Genomic DNA, 22,689 nt, shown 5'->3' on the forward strand with positions numbered 1-22,689 from the left:
CTTTTTTTTTTTTTTTTATATAAATTTCAAATTTTTTTAAAAAAAATTTAAGGGGAACAACGTAGTTCACCTTCCCTTGAAATCAAAACAAGGAACATGACACGACACCCCTCCGCGGCCTCTTGAAGAGCGAGAATAGCATGGCTCTGAAACCTCAAATTCGTCTGAAAACAAAGAGAATTTTATATAAGAAAAACAATTTGCACAAAAAGAACAAGAAAAATATATAAGATCAATTTTCTTGGCAACCAAACAAAGGGGAGGGATATAAACAAACCTTGAAGTCTTGTGCGATTTCACGAACAAGACGCTGGAAGGGCAACTTGCGGATCAAAAGCTCGGTACTCTTCTGGTACTTGCGAATTTCACTGTTTAAAATCCAAAAGAAAATTAGGGTTTTGAAAGAAAATAAACAACCAAATTACATAAGTTAGAATTTTTCCAAAAAATAATTACCGAAGAGCAACAGTTCTGGGACGATAACGATGAGGCTTCTTCACTCCACCAATTGTGGGTGCAGATTTTCTCAGTTAGGGTTTGGGTGTTGTGTTCTTTGTTTTGATTTTAAGGGAAGCGTTGTTTCCCTTAATTTTTTTTTTCCAGATTTTTCTTATTTTATTTTAATTTAGAATTTTTTATTTAAAAAAAGGCAAAACGGCATCGTTTTAGCAGTGTTAACGGCAGCCCCTAACTAAGCTTTAACGGAATCCTGCGTTGACAAAAATTGAAATTTGGAGGATTGAAATGACAAAATTGAAAGCTAGAGGACTAAAATGAAAAAAGTTGAAAGTTAGAGGGTCAGTTTTGGATTTTTGCCTATTATATATAGCATGTCTTTGCAAATTTGCAACAACATTAGCATCCCGGTTTATTGAAGCATTCACAATTCAAGATTAGTTTATTGAAACAAATTTATTATAAAATAAATGTACACAATTGAAGCAAATAAATTTGTAATTCAATACAAATTTACTATGTAAAATAAACGTATGACTATATTGGTTACCTTCAATTGATCATTGCTTATATGATCTACTTGCAAGAATAGTGTTTCTTTGCTTTTTGTTGGTTGAATCTACAGAGCTTGATAATCATAAACTCTTAATGGATTTTCATTTTGAAAGAAAAATCAAGTACATGTAAAATGTAAAAAAATAATTACCAGTGGCAATAGTGATGTCTTCCATGTCAAATGACTTCTAGGAGAGGTAGAGAAAGATTTTTTTTTTTTTTTTTTTTTTTTCTACTGAGAGAGAGACTTAGTTTGAAAATTAAAGGAGTCAATATATAATAGCAAAATATTAATATTTGGAAGTGGTATTTGATGTGGATAAGATTTCAATAGTGATCAATTTATGTCTTATGTTTTATGCGTCTTAGTCTTCATATAATTAGTTTTTTTGGTCCTTGTAATTCATTTTTGATGGGATTGACGAACTGAACTTCTCTGGACGACCTCATTCAAACCAATGAGGCAGTATTGATAGACGGACAAACCAGGTGCCTCTGACAATATAAGCCACATTACTAACAAAGGAAAAGAAGCCATTCAATGCGGTCAAATAAAAGCCTCGGACAGTTATAGAGACAGCTGTGTAGACCATTGGAAGCCCATCAAAGCTCACATCATTGACCATGAGGCGTTACCAAAAGAAGCATTAAACCACCATAACAGTCACAATGGTTAGGGGCTACAGGAATGTATATATACAATCCTCCTAATACCAACAAGGGGTGCGAAAACACCTAGAAATACTTATTGTTGTACTACTGTATTAATTTACTCTTTTGCAAAGAGCTTTCTTATGCTAACTTTGGCATCGGAGGCGTTGTGGCAGGCACCACACCGATGACCATTTTTGAGGGCCTATCACGTCATTTCCATGGTTAGAGATACGAAGGTTTGGCTCCATCTGGACGCACTTACTTCAACTGACGAATTTTCACTTCATCAGTTTGGCGCCGTCTATGGGGACGACATTTTTGTACTCAGATTCGAAAACATAGTTTCTATCAACTTCTATATTGAGATGGAGTCCAACCAGGATTTAATAGCCTTAGCTCAGCAAGTCTAGGCTCTTGTAGCCACTGTTGAAGAGCTCACTAGGCAAAATCAAGAAATGAGACTACGGCTTCAACAGGAGGAGAATCAGTCCAAAGCCAACCAAAAGGATGAGGGAAATAGCCATAGAAGAAGTGACCACCGAAGGCCTACTACTCCAGATGAACAAAACTCAGACCTTCTTCGAGAGATGAGGAAGGAGATGGATGAATGGTCAGGGCAACAGACTCTCCCTTCACTATGACGGTCCTGGAATGCCTAATGCTGTTGAAATTTCGATTGCCTCAGCTTGAGCCGTTTGACAAACTTAAGGATACCCAGGACCACCTTAACACCTTCAAGATGACACTAGGCCTCTAACAGCCTCCTAACGAAATATTATGTCGTTCCTTCCCTACCACATTTAAAGGAGTTGCAAAGGAGTGGTTCAAATAGTTGCCAACTTCGTCCATTCACAACTTTGAGCAGTTGAGCAACGCCTTTTTATGCCACTTTGTTAGAGGACAACGCCCTAAGAGGCTAGCGGACCATTTACTCACTATTAGACAAGGGTAGAAGGAAACCCTGCGGTCGTATGTGAAATGCTTTACTCGAGAGACCCTGGAGGTAGATGTCACTGACGAAAGAGTGCAGATGACGACCTTTAAGGCAGGGCTGAAGTCTAGAGAGTTCGTGGTTTCACTTGCAAAGAATCCTCCTAAAAAGATGGCAGAGATGCTCCTGAAGGCACAAAAGTATATGAATGATGAAGATGCATTAGCAACCATAAGGGATGTAGAAAAGCCAAGAGACAAGGGGAGGAAGGAGGACAATCGTAGAGGACAAAAAAGGAGCGTCCAGATCATCAGACTAGTGACGGAGGCAAAAGGAAAGACGAAAAAACTCCTCGAATGGTAAAATTCACCCCTCTAGTTATGCCTGTTGACAAAATTTTGACGCAGATTAAGAATGAGCACTACCTTAAATGGCCAATGCCGTTACATTCATCCCCTAACGTCCGTGACAAGAAGAAGTGCTGCCGTTTTCACAAGGATCATGGCCACTACACAGAAGATTGCTGGGACCTAAAGGAACAAATAAAGGAGCTGATACGGAAAGGAAAACTGCAAAAGTATGTGAAGAAAGGGGAGTTTAGCAGGTTCAGGGACGGTGACAAAAACTAGTGCGAGTCCTCGCCCAAAGATGAAGATAACACATCCCATCCTCCACAAAATGTGATCGGGGAGATAAAGACGATCACGGGAGAGCCATTCACAGGCGGGTCATTCAGATCCCTTAGGAAAGCATGTCAGAGGCAGGTGAACAACATCCACATGATACCCCCGTATAAGCAGAAACGACTAGACCAGGACATGTCTTTCAACGAGGAAGATGCTAGGGGAGTGAAGCAGCCATATAACGATTCCTTAGTCATAATGCTCACAATAAAAGGATTCAACACAAAAAGGATCCTCGTGGACAATGGTAGCTCTGCAGACATCACCTACCTTCACGCTTTTCAGTAGCTAAAGCTAGATCCAGGGAGACTGCGCCCATTTGATTCCCCCATCGTCAGTTTTAGTGGAAACAGAGTATATCCCAAGGGCATAGTGACATTGACAATAACAATGGAGACCTACCCGAGGCAATTGACTCGTCAATTAGACTTCTTGGTGGTAGAGTACCCTTCATCTTACAATATGATTACTGGGAGGCCCACACTCAATCGATGGAAGTTAGCCACGTCCACCTATTGCCTAAAGGTAAAGTTCTCAATGGAAAACGGTTTAGTGAGGTAAAAGGAGATCAAGTCCTAGCCAGAGAGTGCTACCAGGCCGTCTTGGCTGCAAAGGAGAACCATACATGGATGATTGAGGAGAAGGAGGAAGATAAAGTGGAAGCCCTGAAGACAGTGGAATTGGTCGAAAGAGAGGTAACCAAGACGACAAGAATAGGGATGACACTAAGTCCTGAGATGAGAACAAGGCTCGTCCATTTCCTCAAAGGAAACCTAGACGTCTTCGCATGGAGTCATGAAGACATTCCAGGTATACCTCCAGAAATCATTCAGCATAAGTTGAATGTGGACCCGAAGAGAAAGCCCGTCCAGCAAAGACGAAGAGTTTTCTCCCCAGAATGGAACTAAGCAATTACAGACGAGGTTAATAAACTATTGTTGGCAGGCTTTATCTGGGAGGTCTACTATCCTGACTGGCTCGCAAACATCGTCCTAGTGAAGAAAGCAAATGGGAAATGGAGAATGTGTGTGAACTTCACGAACCTGAATAAAGTTTGCCTGAAAGATAGTTTCCCTCTACCAAGGATAAACCAACTAGTGGATTCTACAGTCGGGCAGAAGTTACTGACGTTCATGAACGCTTTCTCAGGATACAACGAGATAAAAATTGCTAAAGAAGATCAGGAGAAAACTACTTTTATTTCAAGTTAATGGCTCTATTGCTATAAGATAATGCCATTTGGACTAAAGAAAGTAAGAGCAACTTACTAGAGGTTAGTGAACAAAACATTTAGCAACCAGATTGGTAGGAACATGGAGGTATACGTGGATGATATGCTCGTCAAGAGTAGAGAAGAACTTGCCCATCTGGATGACTTGGAAGATACGTTTGCCACCCTCAAACAATACTAGATGAAGTTGAATCCTAGCAAGTGTGCCTTTGGTGTAGCATCGGGGAAGTTCTTAGGATTCATGGTGTCCCAAAGGGGAATAGAAGCAAACCCAGAGAAGATACAAGCCATACTCGATATGCATCACCCAAGACTGTCAAAGAAGTCCAGAAGCTCACAGGAAGGATAGCAGTACTCAACAGGTTCATCTCTAAAGTAACGGACAAATGCTTGTCCTTTTTCAAAACACTAAAGCAAGCTTTCGCCTAGACTGACGAATGTGAGGCAGCGTTTCAAGAACTTAAGCGCTACCTAAGCAATCCACCCCTCTTAAGTCTGTCCAAAGAAGGAGAAAATCTATATCTGTACCTGGCGGTATCAACCATAGTTGTGAGTGTAACCCTGATTAGGAAAGAGGACAAGAAACAACTCCTAGTTTACTATGTCAGTTAAGCTTTCCAAGGAGCAGAAGCTAGGTACCCCAGGATCGAGAAGATTGCACTTGCACTAATAATAGCTTTATGCAAGTTGCGATCGTACTTTCAGGTGAACCCTATCCTAGTGATGACGGAACAATCCATCAGTAAGTCCATGAACAAACCCGATGCAGTTGGGAGAATGGTCCAATGGGCAATTGAACTCAACTAGTTCGACATTAAGTACCAACCCAAGACAGCCATTAAGGCACAAGCTCTGGCAGACTTCATCGTCAAGTTCACTCTTCTAGACAAGGATTGCCTCACCAACGAGACAGAACGGTAGACAGTACAGACCAATGGTTCGTCAGCCTAAAAGAGGGGGAGAGTAGGGGTCGTCATAACAGCTCCTGACAGAAAAGTGCTCAAGTACGAAGCTCAACTGAAATTTTCGGCCACTAATAACAAGGCCGAGTACGAAGGAATACTGACAGGACTAAGACTCAAGAAAGCACTTAGAGCTAAGAACCTACTAATCCAGAATGATTCAAAACTGGTGCTAGGGCAGATTAAAGAAGAATATGAAGCAAAGGAGGAGAGAATGTAGAAATACCTCAGGTTGACGAAGCATCTAACTCAGGAATTTAATAAAGTGGAATTTGTGCAGATCCCTAGAAGTCAAAACTTGGTAGTAGACGAAGTCACAAAGCTAGCATCATCGAAAGAAGGAACGGCGAGCATGGGCTTGGTGATGGAAGTCCAGAAACCCCTCAGCATCAAGGAAATCACCACATTCGCAATCAAGAGCATAGGTAGCTGGATGACACCAATCATATCCTTTCTCTAGGATGGGAACCTCCCTCAAGACATCAAGGAGGCCAGGAAGGTCAGGAAGAGAGCAGCCAGGTTCATGATCCTGAATGACACACTATACAAAAGAGGTTTTTCCATGCCTTATCTGAAGTGTGTGGATGAAGAAGAAGCCAAATATATTCTAGAGGAGATCCACGAAGGAGTTTGCAGAGACCATGCGGGCCCCAGATCACTAGTAAGTAAAGTTATCAGAATAGGTTATTTCTGGCCTATAATGTAGGTAGATGCAAGGAAGCTCGTTAAGAAGTGCGACAAGTGCCAAAGGTTTGGGAATATCCAACACCTTCCAGCAAAGAGACTGACGATGATATCGTCCCCCTGGCCTTTTGCACAATAGGGAATCGACATCTTTGGCCCGTTGCCTCAAGGTAAAGGACAAGTAAAATTTCTACTAGTTGCCATTGATTACTTCACAAAATAGGTTAAAGTAAAGGCACTGGCAACCATCACTAAAGCCAAAATCCAAAATTTTGTGTGGAAGAACATAATTTGCAGGTTCAGGATTCCATGAACGATCATATCAGATAATGGGCGGCAGTTTAACAACCAAAGTTTCAAGGGCTTTTGTTCAAGCCTAAGGATCAAGAACTAGTTCTCATCCCCAAGACATCCACATGCAAACGGACAAACGGAGGTGATGAATTGAACATTACTGAAGATTATCAAGGCCAAATTAGATGACGCAAAGGGTGCCTAGCCGAAAGAATTGCCTAACGTCTTGTGGGCCTACAAGACCACGACAAGAATCCCAACAGGAGAAACCCCCTTCAGACTCACCTATGGCATCGAGGCAGTAATCCCATTCGAGGTCGGAATAATCAGCATTAGGCGAGAGATATTTCACGAGAATAATGATGACTAGCTATGAGTCAAACTGGATTGTCTAGACGAAGTGAGAGAGAAAGCCTCCGACAAGGTAACGAAGTATTAACAAAAGATGGTCGAGTACTACAGCAAGAGAGTGAAGCTCAGACGATTTGACATAGGAGACCTTGTCTTGTGCAAGGTCACCTCGGCAACTAGAGACTCTGCCTAAGGAAAGCTCAGCCCCACATGGGAAGGACCCTACCAAGTCGTCCATTACTTTAGACAAGGCAGTTATCACTTAGAGACCCTAGACGGGTAGAGACTCTCACGACCATGGAACATTGAGCACTTAAAGAAACACCATCAATAAATGTAACAGACAATTGTACTCATTTTCAAAAGCAATAAAAAGAACTATTCATCCAATGTCTTAATGAGAACATATCTTGTAATGTGAAAGTTGCCTAGAACTAGCTTAGTAACAAGATTCCGCCTAGACGAATGTAAGTTACTGACGAAGCTAAAAGAATGACAAGATCCTTAAAAGGGTGTAAGTCACAAAAAGAAAAGAAAAAATGGTTAAGTAACAAGATTTCGCCTAGACGGATGTAAGTTACTGATGAAACCCTTGACAAGAACCTTGCAACAAACATGTTCAAGATGCTACACAAATGTAGGCCTGAAAACAAGGCTGCAAAGAAGGAGCATCCTGTGAAAAAGGCTCAGGCTGAATCTGAGCTCTTAACCAGTTCACCAAAACCCTCGACAAGAACCCTTGAGAAGGTATGAGTCGCAGGAGATCAACTAAGTAATAGAACCCGCATAGACGGGAACAAATTGTTGACGAAGAAAAGGAAAGGTCACAACTAAAAACAAAGCATTGACACAGAAAGGAAAACTATAGGAACAGAAATCACAAGCAAGTAAGTATACAACTGCTAATTTAATTTAAGCCCAAAAACAGCGGTCAGTTACCATTGTTTTTACATCTAAACTAGAGGCCCATAAATACTGGGCTGAAGATATTATTCTCAAAGCATATTAAAAAGAAAAAAAATTGTTCTAGAATTAGACTTAGAACAGGCCCAAAACATAACGGGCACCCAAAAAAAGAAAAAAAGAAAAAAAAAAAAGAGAAAGGAATTTTTTGTAAGTGATAAGTTCAGGCATCAGCGGTGGAGTCATCTCTGGTGGGGACACTCTTAGGAGCATCACTTTCTGGAGCCGAGGACTGGACAGCTTCATCAACTGCCATCTCCTTGTCCACCTTTACTAAATCTAAGTTCCCCAGGTCCACTCCGGTGGGCTGCTTGACAAGGTACCTCCTCAGAAGCTCAAAATCCTTGAAGTATCAGCCGAAGAGAACTATGTTGTACTCGTCAGTCTGCTGGAAAGCCTTAACGACCTTAATAGTAATGGTTTTGAGCTTCTCCTTGGCACCTAGAAGTTGTTCGTCTTTCTCCAAGGTCAACTGACGCTCGGCTCTGAGGTCGTCATTCAAGGTCTTAGCCTTTTCCTTTAGGGTGTTGGCCTTTTCCATAGAATCGATAAGTTTCTTCTTCAGCATAGAACTTTTTGCCTCCAAAGACTCCATCCTGGATGTTAGAGATGCCACCTTGCCCTCCTAAGTAAGGTACTTAGAGGTAATATAAAGACTCTCCCCCAACACCTGAAAATAAAATTGAAGCCATCAGTACAATGAGAAAGAAAAAGAAAGAAACTGAAAGTTGCATGAGCATTTTACCTGAACAAGTTTGTGGACGTGGCGAGTTACAACCTCGTTGAAGGGCATGCCAGAAAAGACCTTTAATTCCTCAACAGTCACGACCCCGTGTGCCCTTTCCATCGCCAATCTCTCGTCGTCCCAGACGGTAGACAAGCAAGAATCAGCCTTCTCATTCTCTTTGTCGGATATGCATGGCCTTTTAGAGACAGGAGTAAGGATCTCTTCAACCGAAGTGGTTGGAGAGGCCGTCCTCGTCGTCTCGGTACCAGAGATAATGGGAGTGACAGAGACAGTTGAAGTAACGAAGGGGCCCTTCCTTGTGACGCGCACCCCCCTCTTTCCAATGCTGGACAATGGCTCATCCTTCTTTGATCTCATTTTTGCATACATGTCCTTGTTGAACTTGGTCGTCATTTTTATAAAGAGGAAAACACTTGTTAAAAAAAAAAAAAAAAAACCCAAGTATATACCAGAGAATCAATACTGACGAACCTAACACTTACTCTTTTTTCCCTCAATATCAATATTGTGCAGGACGAAGGAAGAAGGTTTTGGACCAAGAAAATAGAGGGCGAGGGTCCGTGGGTCTACCAAATCGTCCTAGTCCTTAATCATCTTTGTGTATGCGATTTCCTTCTCCACATGCTCCTTTTACCTACTCCTAAGCTTGGGTCGTCTCTAAACTGCGCAAAACAAGAAATGAAGAAGTTAATGGCAGTAAAAGTGAACGCAACAAAACTCAAATGATGAGAGGAAATAATGATGCACCTAAGGTTGGGGTTCCCCACCGATGAAGCAACCTTAGGAGAACACCCTAAACCTTGCCAGAGGGAGTCTCTAAGTCATCCCCGGACATAAAAAAAAACTTGGACTTCCAATACTTGAAAGACGAAGGTAAACTCCTGATGATCCTGGTCCTCATCTCCCAAGGCACCAACTCATAGTACCCGTACTCCTTAGACTCTTTCAAGAGGTACAAGTAGACGAGCTTATCTACTTTAAGCATGCCTCTGTCCGTAGCAGCCAGCCATATTCCCATACAGCTGACCACTATCCTCCATGAGTTGGGTATAAGTTGCCCAGGAGCAACATCGAAATGGTCTAATAGCTCCATGAGGAATGGATAGACAGGAAACCTCAACCCACAGACGAAGGTAGACTCGTAAAAGCATACCTCCCCAGGGAAGAAGTGACAGGCTCGATCCTTCTCATTAGGCAGACGAACCCTAACTCGCTCCAGGAATTGGAACCTATCCTTAAACCTACCCAATGTATCAGCATCCATCCCACACACCTCTTTGAGGGCGTGAAAAGCCCTAACCTCTCGACGGGTAGAGACGGTTGTATCTCCCTCCACTGGGTTACCGCTAGACGATAACCCAGTCTTAAGTTCACTAGACCTAACCTCAGACATTATCTCTTGCTCCCTCACCAAATTCTCGAACCAATCAATTGATTGACAAAGCAAAGGCAACAAATTGGCCAATGCAATGCTCAGACTGTTACCCTCAAAAATGAAATTCTCAAGGTGTGGGAAAACCCCTAAAGACCCCCCTAAATGCGCAAAAAGAAAAGAAATTGAAGGACAAGCTATCCTAACCTTAGAGCCACTAACCATGGAAAAACTAGAAACTAAGGGAAAAAGATAAATCCTAAAAACCCCGAAACCCAAAAACAAACACAAAAGAAAAGGGAGAGAAAATCAGAAATTCACCATAGTATATGTCTATGCCGAAAAGAGAAAGTGAGAAGAAAGACATACCTCAGAAGAAAATATAGAAAGTTTTGCCACGCACCAGTTTAGAGAAGAATCACAGAGAAAGATTGGAGAAGAAAATACTCAAAGCAATGATTGGAAGTTTGAAAAGGTGAAAGGGAAAAATGAGGAGAGGAGAAGTTTAAAAACTAAGGCTCAAAAAACTAAAATTTAGCGGGAATCCCAAGTGTCATACAATTGGAACATTAATTCCACTAGCTAAAGCGTGCCACGTGGCCACGACGCATGTGACGCTGCCACTATGCAGTTAATGTGGAGCGAAATCCCAAGAGTCATATACAGCCCATAAACCTTTCATCTTCTGTGATCATTATGACACGTCACGACTACCACAGAATCCGGGGGCAACTGATGGGATTGACGAACTCAACTTCTTTGGACGACCTCATTCAAACCAACGAGGCAGTATTGACAGACGGACTAACTAGGCGCCTCTGACGATATAAGCCACATTACTGATGAAGGGAAAGAATGTTAGGGTTTGTGCCCTAAAATCCAATTTATTGGCATGTCATGAATAATTAAGTTGCTTAATTATTTGAGACTATTTATGAACTAATAGGACATTATCTTAGTCCATGAGATGCATAGTATGTGATTTATGTGATTTAGTCACAGAAGATATAAATCATAAGTTTTTTGTAAACTCAGAATTTTAGTTCGTAGTCGGTGATGAAATTGGGCATTTCATCTGCGAAGACTATAACATATCAACTAAGATGATTTGTCTTGATCATGGAAGTGGAGACTTCTAGTTGGTATGTTGATATGTTTTAAGAGTTAAGACATATTGAACTGGACCGCTGTAAGATTTATTATTCTCCTAAGGACTGTCAAATGAATAATAAAGCTCACGACTTCTATTTACATAAACTCTAAATCCTGAGAGAATAATGGACCGGATCATGAGATGTAGGTTGCTTTGATATATCAGGAGTGAGATCTATAAGTAATGGTCAAAATCTCAGTATGTTGGGCAGCCGCATTTAGTGTTGATGGAACATATATTCTCAAGATGGAATTCATAATCTCTTAACGGAGATATAAAATATTCTCTTGAGATAAGTTTAATGAGTTTGGTTATTCAGAGTGTTGGGCCCAACCACTTTAGTAAAGAGTTACTAAAGTATATATTTATGGAATTGGATTTCATAAATATATAATGAATAACATAAAGGATTAAACCGGGTACTCAAGGATTAAGATATAGTAACCTTCAAAGTAGCAGTCAATATTAATGACTTTGTATTACTACGAATATTTTAATGAAGGGGTTGAATGCATAATAAAGTCTTGAGAAATAATTTATAGATAAGGCCTAAAGTGCAATTATACTCTTATAGTGGTATTAAATATAATTAATGGTAATTTTGGACTTGTCAAGAGTTGACGGAAAAGCCCAAGGCCCATTAGAGCTAGTGTCTTATTGGTCCCTTTGGTCCCATCTCAAGCCACAAACTAAAGCCCAATTGGGTAGGCCCAAAAGGCTAACCCAATTAGAAATCAGTCATTATTTAATAAGTGTTATTAAATAAAGAAACTATCAGAATGTTTTTGAATGTACGTAAGATGAAAAGAAAAAGAAATCAGTTTTTCTCCACAAGGAGAAGAAGAAGGATTTTTCTTTGAGAATCTATGTACAAAAGACTGATTGAGAGACCACACATCTTGGGCACCATGTGAAATTGAGATGAAGATTGAAGGTATTCTCAAGTTTGGTTTTGAAATTCACTGCACCAAGATACGCTTTCTATTCTTTGATTCTAGAATTCATGGTTACATGTTTATCTTTCATGATTGAAGTAGATCCGTGTTTTTATTGCTTCCGCTGCGTATGTTTTTGTATGAGATACAAAAGCCAAATTTTTCCAACAATGGTATCAGAGCGGTCTTCAATATCATACTTGTATAACATGTGATTGAATTTTAGAATAAAAGAAAAAACGTTTTCTTGGTGTTCTAGTTTTCTGCAGTAAAGTTTCTGCATAATTTTGTTTTGGAACTGCTTTGAATAATATATGTGATATATTGGTTAAAGATTAAAGAAACCATTGGCTTGATATTTAATTTTTATTACGGGTCTGACATGATTCGTAATAGCTATGGTTGTTTCTTTCATCAATTGCGGTTTGTTTGTAGTCCGAGTATTGGAGTGCTTGCCGCCTACATATGTTACTAGGTTTGTTTATATCTAATATAAGACAATTGCATCATGTCCACGTAGTAAACTTTTGTTTCGCACGGTCTGGATATAGTTGGCAATTGGTCATAGATATTAGATGAATTCAAATAGTATATTAAATATGGACCACTTGATCTTATATATAAACGCTTTGAATATTGAATCTGTATATATATTTATATGTTATCAAGGATTCAAGGCTTTTCATGAATTGATTAATATATATATTAATGTGTGGATGTTCGAACCACGTTATCAGTTCATGTTTATATGTATTAAGATTTGAATGTTGAACGAGTATTGTTGCTTGCCTTGCATTCTATATATTTTTTTTTATGATCAAACAGTAAGTTAATGCTAGTTTATGAAATTTATTTCTAATGAGATTAGGATTATGTTTTCAAGGTTTCTAGCATTATTATGATTCTTGATTTTGATATTGAAAACCCTAATGTTTGATCTGAAAATCTTCGTTGATAAAGTAAAAAAGTGTTTTTGGAAGAAAACAATGAAGATGTCAAAAACGATTAGTTGTTTGTTCAAGAAAAACCCTAGAAAACTGCCTTAGAAAATTTCTGGAAAATCGAGTTTCACGAGTTTCGATCGATCGAAAATCACTTTCGATCGATTGAGTGAAACAGTGATCAGACCTTTTAATTAGATTGATTTTCGATTGATAGTCAATCGATCGAATTTGTTTTTCGATTGATCGAGAGGCAATCGAGTATCGATCGAACAAGTCAGGTGGTCAAGTTCGAATATTTTAATTTTTTCGATCGATCGAGAGGCACATTCGATCGATCGAAAGAAAGAAAATCCGAATTTTTTCTAAGTGTTTTCAAGTTTTTTTAAGAGCAAGGTTATGTGTGATTAGATTACACATGGTTCTAACTAATAGACCTAATGAGATCAAAGATGTTCGTTAAATAGAACTCTTAGTACTAAATCATTTACTGATTGATAATCCTGAATTTATTTTAATTAGAGGTTTTTAATGAGATTAAAATTCTAATTAAAGTTATATAGTTTCTAATGAGATTAGAATACTTTGCCTAGTAAGGATAGAGTTCTATATAACTAATTTTTTATTCATTAGTGTTTAAGGAATTCTAAATAGTTTAGGACTTCCATTTTAGTTAGTGATTCTAATAAGATTAGAGTCTTTATCAAGTGCAAGGTTATTAGTTGTGATGAGATCACAATTTTTTAAGAAAAACCCAAATAACGAGTGGGAGTGCTGAAATAGCCCTTTTGTTAAGTTTATTGTAATGTGAATAGATACCTTGTCTTGACTTCGAGTCTTGCATTCCATGCGGAGGGTATTTATTTCACGGATTACAAAGTTAAACTTCTTTGTGATTGTGCAAATGTTCGTTACGCTATTGTGACGTGACATAGTTACATCAAATTGAATTTAAGCAATTAAACACATTTGATGTGTAGGGTTAAAATTGTGATTAGATTACAATGATTTCAAGACACTTCAATTGTTTAAAATTTCTAGTGGGAGAGAGATTCAAGGGTTGATTCTCACAGCCTCCATTGCTGGTTTATAGTAGTGTGATTAGGCACCTCGCCTTGGCGTATATGCCTTGCTCCCTTCGGAGGGTGTTTAATTCATGGTACTACAGATTAAACTTCTTAATGATAGATGAAGTGTGTTTTTACATTGAGAACGACCACGCTTCCGTGGAGTTACTTGGTGACTCACATTGATTCTAGGCAATGGTGTACATTAGACTAAGTGTAATGTTAACCTCCCTTCGGAGCTATGTCATTATTACTTAGAGGCTAAAGGAAAAGCGACAAATTATTTTCGTTTGGTAAGAGTTACCATGATAGCATTAATAATGAGAATAATTCTCGCCTGATCAAAGTGATTGGTATGACCTCGCTTTCGAGGAATATTAGTTGCGGGATTTGGTTGTCGTTGCACCTAATATAGTATGGTTTTCGGGTTCCATATTATATGGTTATGGATGCAAAATGATAATGTCCTGGTATTTAAGTTCATGGTCTCAATATAAAGTTGGCATAAATTTTTTCCTCTAGCTACTATTTTAGTTGAATCACATTAACTAAGAAATAATTTTGGACATGGTGCTTAAAGGAGTTGAAGTAAATATTCATGTTTTGATTCAGCATTGTCATAATTTCCTATACATGATGCATTTATGGAAGATAGCTTACGATATGATCATAGTTTCCATTGAAATGCTAATATGTTATATTAGCTTCTATCTCAATTGTGCTACTGCATGAGATGCAAGAGTTAGTACTAGACTTAGACTTTATATTAAGTCTAAATGAGATGCTTGGTATAAATCATATTGAGTGCTAAGAAAAGCTTAAGAAGTTCCAATTCTATGTCATTTTATGAAAATATTTTATTTTAAAATGAATTGGAATTCTTGGATGTAGAGTTTAAATGTTAATCTCATGTGGATGTAATCCACAAGTCCTTGTTAGAATCATTTGATCAATTCAGATTGTTTTGAAAATAAATTCTTTTTATATTATCTGAATTGATTAGTGAACTCTACGTAACGGAAGACATCCTAAAAGCTAAGGCTAGGATCGATATGATTTAATTCAAATTCTTAGCCTAAACCGAAAAGTTAGGGTGATAAGAAGAGGAATTATAATACCAAACAGTTGGACAAGTTAGTTGCCCTAGTAATTGCCAAAAGGAAATTAGTCTCAAAAGTATGACCAAAAGGAAATTGTTTCTGTTTTGGTAAAGCTAAGCATTGTCCATAATTGTTTTCTAGATGGAAATTTATATGTTTTACCTTTTAAAGAGAAAGTTTCCATCCTTTGGTTTTGTATGTTTTGGCACTTATGTTAGATCTTATTAATCTAAATGGTATTCAAGATTGGTGAAAGATGGGCTTTTAGAACCATTATTTTGTTATATTCACAATCTATGAATTCTATTTAGAGGATAATATGATCTAGGGTTCCTTTTTGTAAAGGAATAAAGTTCCAATGACTTTTTAAAGTTAGTGCATACATAAAGAAGGAATAGGGCTCTTTCAAAGTAAAGATAGATTGTTCTAGAAGAAAAATGTCAAAATTTGTTATAGGATAACTATAAAGTACATTTGGAAATGAGATGGTTGTATTAGATACATCACAAGACATTATTCTAGATATATAGCTAATAAACGGGTACAATATTGTAGTGGGAGGATTACCAAATAAATTCGTAGTTTTGGAATAAACTTTTGTAGTTATTCCACAAGGATATGAATTTGATCCTCGGTCTTATGTAAAGGCAATAGATGATATGAATATGAATTACTGATTCAAGGTTATGTGAATAGAATTAAATTCTATTTAAAGTCTAGAACTTGTAGAGGTGCTTAATTGCATTAAGCCTATTGTTTTCAAATAGGTCTATAAGTAAATGAGATTGATAGATTTGAAGGTGCAAATCTTCAAAGTCAAGACTAGTGGCGAAAAGATTTATTCAAAAAGAAATGTTTCGACTATGAAAAGATTTTTTCACCAATAGTCTAGTTTGACTCTATCTAGATTCTCTTATCCATTATATTTCATTAGGATGAAATATGGTAATGGATATCAAGAAAGCTTCTTTTAGTAGCAATCTTGAGGAAGACATCTATATGATGTAACTAGACTTGTTCATAACAAAGAACCAGTAGTGTTTAGTATGCTAGTTGCTTAAAATCCATTTATGGACTAAAGCAAGCATCTAAATCATAAAAAAATTTCTCTCCCTCTCCTAGAAGCCGTTGACATGGAAGACCCACTATCACCACTGACAAGTATTTTTTTACACTTTAGATTTTCAAAAGAAATGTTTAAAACCAACTAATATTAGATTAACATTAAATTTTTTGTTCATGTCAACTTCTAATTACAAAGACCAACAAAACTAATTAAATAAACCCAATCCGAATCAAATATCACTCCCAAAACTAATTAGATAAACAAAATACAAAAACTTCTAATTAAATTGATGAAGGCAAATTCGTCAGTCGAAGTAAGTGCGTCCAGATGGAGCCAAACCTTTGTATCTCTAACTGTGGAAATGGCGTGATAGCTCCCTCAAAAATGGTCACTGGTGTGATGCCTATCACAGCGTGCGTCCGATACCAAAGTTAGTATAAGAAAGCTCTTTGCAAAAGAGTAAATTAATACAGTAGTGCAACAATATATATTTCTAAGTGTTTTCATACCTCATGTTGGTGCTGGGAGGGTTGTATATATACATTCCCGTAGCCCCTAGCCGTTGTGACTGTTATGGTGGTTTAAAGCTTCTTTTGGTAACACCTCATGGTCAATGATGTGAGCTTTGATGGCTTCCAATGGTCTGCAAGCTGTCTCTGTAACCGTCCGAGCCTTTATTTGACACATTGAATGGCTTCTTTGTTGAAAAATTTGGCTTTTGTATCTCATACAAAAACATACGAGCGGAAGCAAAAAAACACGGATCTACTTCAATCATGAAAGATAAACATGTAACCATGAATTCTAGAATCAAAGAATAGAAAGCGTACCTTGGTGCAGTGAATTTCAAAACCAAACTTGAGAATACCTTCAATCTTCATCTCAATTCCACATGGTGCCCAAGATGTTGTGTCTCTCAATCAGTCTTTTGTACATAGATTCTCAAAGAAAAATCCTTCTTCTTCTCCTTGTGGAGAAAATTGATTTTTTTTTCTTTTCATCTTACGTACTTCAAAAACATTCTGATAGTTTCTTTATTTAATAACACTTATTAAATAATGACTGATTTCTAATTGGGTTAGCCTTTTGGGCCTACCCAATTGGGCTTTAGTTTGTGGCTTGAGATGGGACCAAAGGGACCAATAAGACACTAGCTCCAATGGGCCTTGGGCTTTTCCGTCAACTCTTGACAAGTCCAAAGTTACCATTAATTATATTCAATACCACTATAAGAATATAATTGCACTCTAGGCCTTATCTATAAATTATTTCCCAAGACTTTATTATACATTCAACCCCTTCATTAAAATATTCGTAGTNAAAACCTCAGTATGTTGGGCAGCCGCATTTAGTGTTGATGGAACATATATTCTCAAGATGAAATTCATAATCTCTTAACGGAGATATAAAATATTCTCTTGAGATAAGTTTAATGGGTTTGGTTATTCAGAGTGTTGGGCACAACCACTTTAGTAAAGAGTTACTAAAGTATATATTTATGGAATTGGAATTCATAAGTATATAATGAATAACATAAAGGATTAAACCGAGTACTCGAGGATTAAGATGTAGTAACCTTCAAAGTGGCAGTCAATATTAATGACTTTGTATTACTACGAATATTTTAATGAAGGGGTTGAATGTATAATAAAGTCTTGGAAAATAATTTATAGATAAGGCCTAGAGTGCAATTATATTCTTATAGTGGTATTGAATATAATTAATGGTAACTTTGGACTTGTCAAGAGTTGACGGAAAAGCCCAAGGTCCATTGGAGCTAGTGTCTTATTGGTCCTTTTGGTCCCATCTCAAGCCACAAACTAAAGCCCAATTGGGTAGGCCCAAAAGGCTAACCCAATTAGAAATCAGTCATTATTTAATAAGTGTTATTAAATAAAGAAACTATCAGAATGTTTTTGAACGTACGTAAGATGAAAAGAAAAAAAAATCAATTTTTCTCCACAAGGAGAAGAAGAAGGATTTTTCTTTGAGAATCTATGTACAAAAGACTGATTGAGAGACCACACATCTTGGGCACCATGTGGAATTGAGATGAAGATTGAAGGTATTCTCAAGTTTGGTTTTGAAATTCACTGCACCAAGGTACGCTTTCTATTCTTTGATTCTAGAATTCATGGTTACATGTTTATCTTTCATGATTGAAGTAGATCCGTGTTTTTGTTGCTTCCGCTACGTATGTTTTTGTATGAGATACAAAAGCCAAATTTTTTCAACAAAGAAGCCATTCAATGTGGTCAAATAAAGGCCTCGGACGGTTACAGAGACAGCTGTGCAGACCATTGGAAGCCCATCAAAGCTCACATCATTGACCATGAGGTGTTACCAAAAGAAGCTTTAAACCACCATAACAGTCACAACGGCTAGGGGCTACGGGAATGTATATATACAACCCTCCCAGCACCAACATGAGGTATGAAAACACTTAGAAATATATATTGTTGCACTACTGTATTAATTTACTCTTTTGCAAAGAGCTTTCTTATACTAACTTTGGTATCGGAGACGCTGTGATAGGCATCACACCAGTGACCATTTTTGAGGGAGCTATCACGCCATTTCCACAGTTAGAGATACAAAGGTTTGGCTCCATCTGGACGCACTTACTTCGACTGACGAATTTGCACTTCATCAATTTTAATTAGAAGTTTTTGTATTCTTGTTTTATCTAATTAGTTTTGGGAGTGATATTTGATTCGGATTGGGTTTATTTAATTAGTTTTTGTTGGTCTTTGTAATTAGAAGTTGACATGAACAAAAAATTTAATGTTAATCTAATATTAGTTGGTTTTAAACATTTTCTTTTGAAAATCTAAAGTGTAAAAAAATACTTGTCAGTGGTGATAGTGGGGTCTTCCATGTCAAACGGCTTCTAGGAGAGGGAGAGAAATTTAAAAAAAAAAAAAAAAAAAAATCGAGAGAGAGAAATAGTTTGAAAATTAAAGGAGTCAATATATAATAGTAAAATATTAATATTTGCAAGTGGTATTTGATGCGGATAAGATTTCAATTGCGATCAAATTCATCTTCTCCTTTCTGTTTATTTATTTATTTATTTTCTTTGTTTTATGTGTCTTAGTCTTCATATAATTAGTTTTTTTTTGGTCCTTGTAATTCATTTTAATTAGAAGTTTCTGTATTCCTATTTTATCTAATTAGTTTTGGGAGTGATATTTGATTCGGATTAGGTTTATCTAATTAGTTTTTTGTGGTCTTTGTAATTAGAAGTTGACATGAACAAAAAATCTAATGTTAATCTAATATTAGTTGGTTTTAAATGTTTTCTTTTTAAAATCTAAAAATCTAATTTTTTTTTTCTTCAATTTGGTAAAGCTACTTGGCGCAACCATGATGTCTATTTGCAAGAATCGTGTTTCTTTGCTTTTTGTTAGCTGAATCTACAGATCTTAATAGTCATAAACTCATAATGGATTTTCATTTTGAAAGACAAATCAAGTACATATAAAGTGTAAAAAAATACTTGCCAGTGGTAATAGTGATGTCTTCCATGTCAAACGGCTTCTAGGAGAGGGAGAGAAAGATTTTTATTTTTATTTTAACTAAGAGAAAGACTTAGTTTGAAAATTAAAGAAGTCAATATATAATAGTAAAATATTAATATTTGGAAGTGGTATTTGATGCGGATAAGATTTCAATTGTAATCAAATTCATCTTCTCCTTTCTGTTTTTTTATTTTTATTTTTTTTATGTTTTATGCGTCTTAGTCTTCATATAATTAGTTTTTTTTTGTCCTTGTAATTCATTTTAATTAGAAGTTTTTGTATTCATATTTTATCTAATTAGTTTTGGGAGTGATATTTGATTCGGATTAGGTTTATCTAATTAGTTTTTGTTGGACTTTGTAATTAGAAGTTGACATGAACAAAAAATCTAATGTTAATCTAATATTAGTTGGTTTTAAATGTTTTTTTTTTTAAAATTTAAAAATCTAAAAAAATTTCTTCAATTTAGTGAAGCTATGGCACAACCACGACGTCTAACTCCAATTTTTATTATATAATATATATATATATATATATATGAAATATATGATATATGATATGATATGATATATATATTTCGAATATCATATAAAAAATGGAATTTGTGTGTGATATGTCGCCAACATACCAATTTTGATTTTACATCAAAATGTCCAATTCATTTATTCACAGAAATTTACCTTCAAAATTTTCATAAGATCGTGCTGATTTTTGGCAATCATTAATAGACAATGATCAAACCACCTGGATTTACTTTTCCCAATTAAATTTCACCTTTAAAAAAAAAAAAAAAATCACTAAATGAAATCTTGCTTACAACTTTAAATTGTTATATTTTTTTATTAAAAAATTTATTGACAAGTACATAGTACATGTGAAGTGGTATTTTTTTTTTTTTTTTAATAATGAGATTGACTATTTATTATTCACTTTTCTATACTTTGGGAACTCAATTTTCCAATTAAGAATAGTTTAATGATGCAAAGATCACTTTTAAAAACTACCTAAAGATAAATTTAAAAAATTAATTCAGCTTTCATAAAATTTAGAATACAAACGTTATATAACAATAATTACTAGCACCAACAACTTTATAAAAAAAATAATATTTTTTATTAAAAAAAAAAGCCTCAAGTGACTAATAGATTATTTATTTTCTTTTTGTATTTTTTAATAAATATTAGAAAGATAAATATAAAAAAGGCGTGTTTTTTTTAAGGGAAGAATTCTGTTATGCTTCATTTTGTTCTAATTTTTTTTTATTCTTTTTTTTTTTTTGAGAATCAGTTTATTATTATTATTATTATTATTATTATTATTATTGATGGGAATTTTATGATTATTTATTGTAATTGTTTCAATAATGCCCATCTTGGTAACTTACTTTATTATTATTTTCTAATCAGCTTCACTTCATAACTTTAAGGCTGATTTTAAGAATTACTGTGAGGTGATTGATGATGTAATTGGACTTCCTCTTTCATTGAAAGAGATGAGAGGAAACCAATATCCAAGTTGTGTTGTATTAATTAATCATTGGAAGATTTGTATGGTGGTGATTGTACATTTAATTACCTTTTTACCCCTTCTTTTTGTTACATTTTCCCCAATGTTTTTACCTTTTTACTTTTTCTAAGGTTATTTTGGAGGAGAGGGCATGTTGGTTTGTAAATTGAAGGGTTNGCCTACCCCTCCCCCCCCCCCCCCCACCCAAAAAAAAAAAAACAAACAAACAAACAAACACATACGAAACATGTAAAACAAACAAATTTAGGGTTTCGAAAATTAAACTTACCGGAACTAAATCGGGCACCGAGAAAATCTTCTTCTCCGATCAATTGCTTGAACAAAGAGGAAGAGAGAGAGAGAGAGAACAGCGTAGCAAAACTCAGAGAGAGAGAGAGAGAGAGAGAAAAAAAAAAAGAGGGTTTAGGAGTGTGTTTTTTTTGTTGTGCTAAGAGAAAAGGAGTGAAGTGTGAGAGCTAAGGTTTTTTTTTTTTTTTTATTCATATGTATTTATATATATATATATATATATTTTTTTTTTCTATTTCTATATTTTTTTTATTTAACTTTTTTAAATAACTTTTTAAAACAGAGGGTAACTTTTAGCTTTTAAGGACTTATCAGCATTAATTAACGATGAGACGTGTGGATTGGTTTACTTTTTCTTTTTTTGGGGTATAATGGTATTTATTTTTTTTTGTATTGTCGAAAATAACCCTGTAAAATTGTTATATTTTTTTACAACTTGTTACAACTTTAAATTGTTATATTTTTTTATTAAAAAATTTATTGACAAGTACATAGTACATGTGAAGTGGTTTTTTTTTTTTTTTTTAATAATGAGATTGACTATTTATTATTCACTTTTCTATACTTTGGGAACTCAATTTTCCAATTAAGAATAGTTTAATGATGCAAAGATCACTTTTAAAAACTACCTAAAGATAAATTTAAAAAATTAATTCAGCTTTCATAAAATTTAGAATACAAACGTTATATAACAATAATTACTAGCACCAACAACTTTATAAAAAAAATAATATTTTTTATTAAAAAAAAAAGCCTCAAGTGACTAATAGATTATTTATTTTCTTTTTGTATTTTTTAATAAATATTAGAAAGATAAATATAAAAAAGGCGTGTTTTTTTTAAGGAAGAATTCTGTTATGCTTCATTTTGTTCTAATTTTTTTTTATTCTTTTTTTTTTTTGAGAATCAGTTTATTATTATTATTATTATTATTATTATTATTATTGATGGGAATTTTATGATTATTTATTGTAATTGTTTCAATAATGCCCATCTTGGTAACTTACTTTATTATTATTTTCTAATCAGCTTCACTTCATAACTTTAAGGCTGATTTTAAGAATTACTGTGAGGTGATTGATGATGTAATTGGACTTCCTCTTTCATTGAAAGAGATGAGAGGAAACCAATATCCAAGTTGTGTTGTATTAATTAATCATTGGAAGATTTGTATGGTGGGTGATTGTACATTTAATTACCTTTTTAC

Source organism: Quercus suber, unplaced genomic scaffold (genome assembly GCF_002906115.3).
Source record: "Quercus suber isolate HL8 unplaced genomic scaffold, Cork oak 2.0 scaffold_649, whole genome shotgun sequence".
Taxonomy (NCBI): domain Eukaryota; kingdom Viridiplantae; phylum Streptophyta; class Magnoliopsida; order Fagales; family Fagaceae; genus Quercus; species Quercus suber.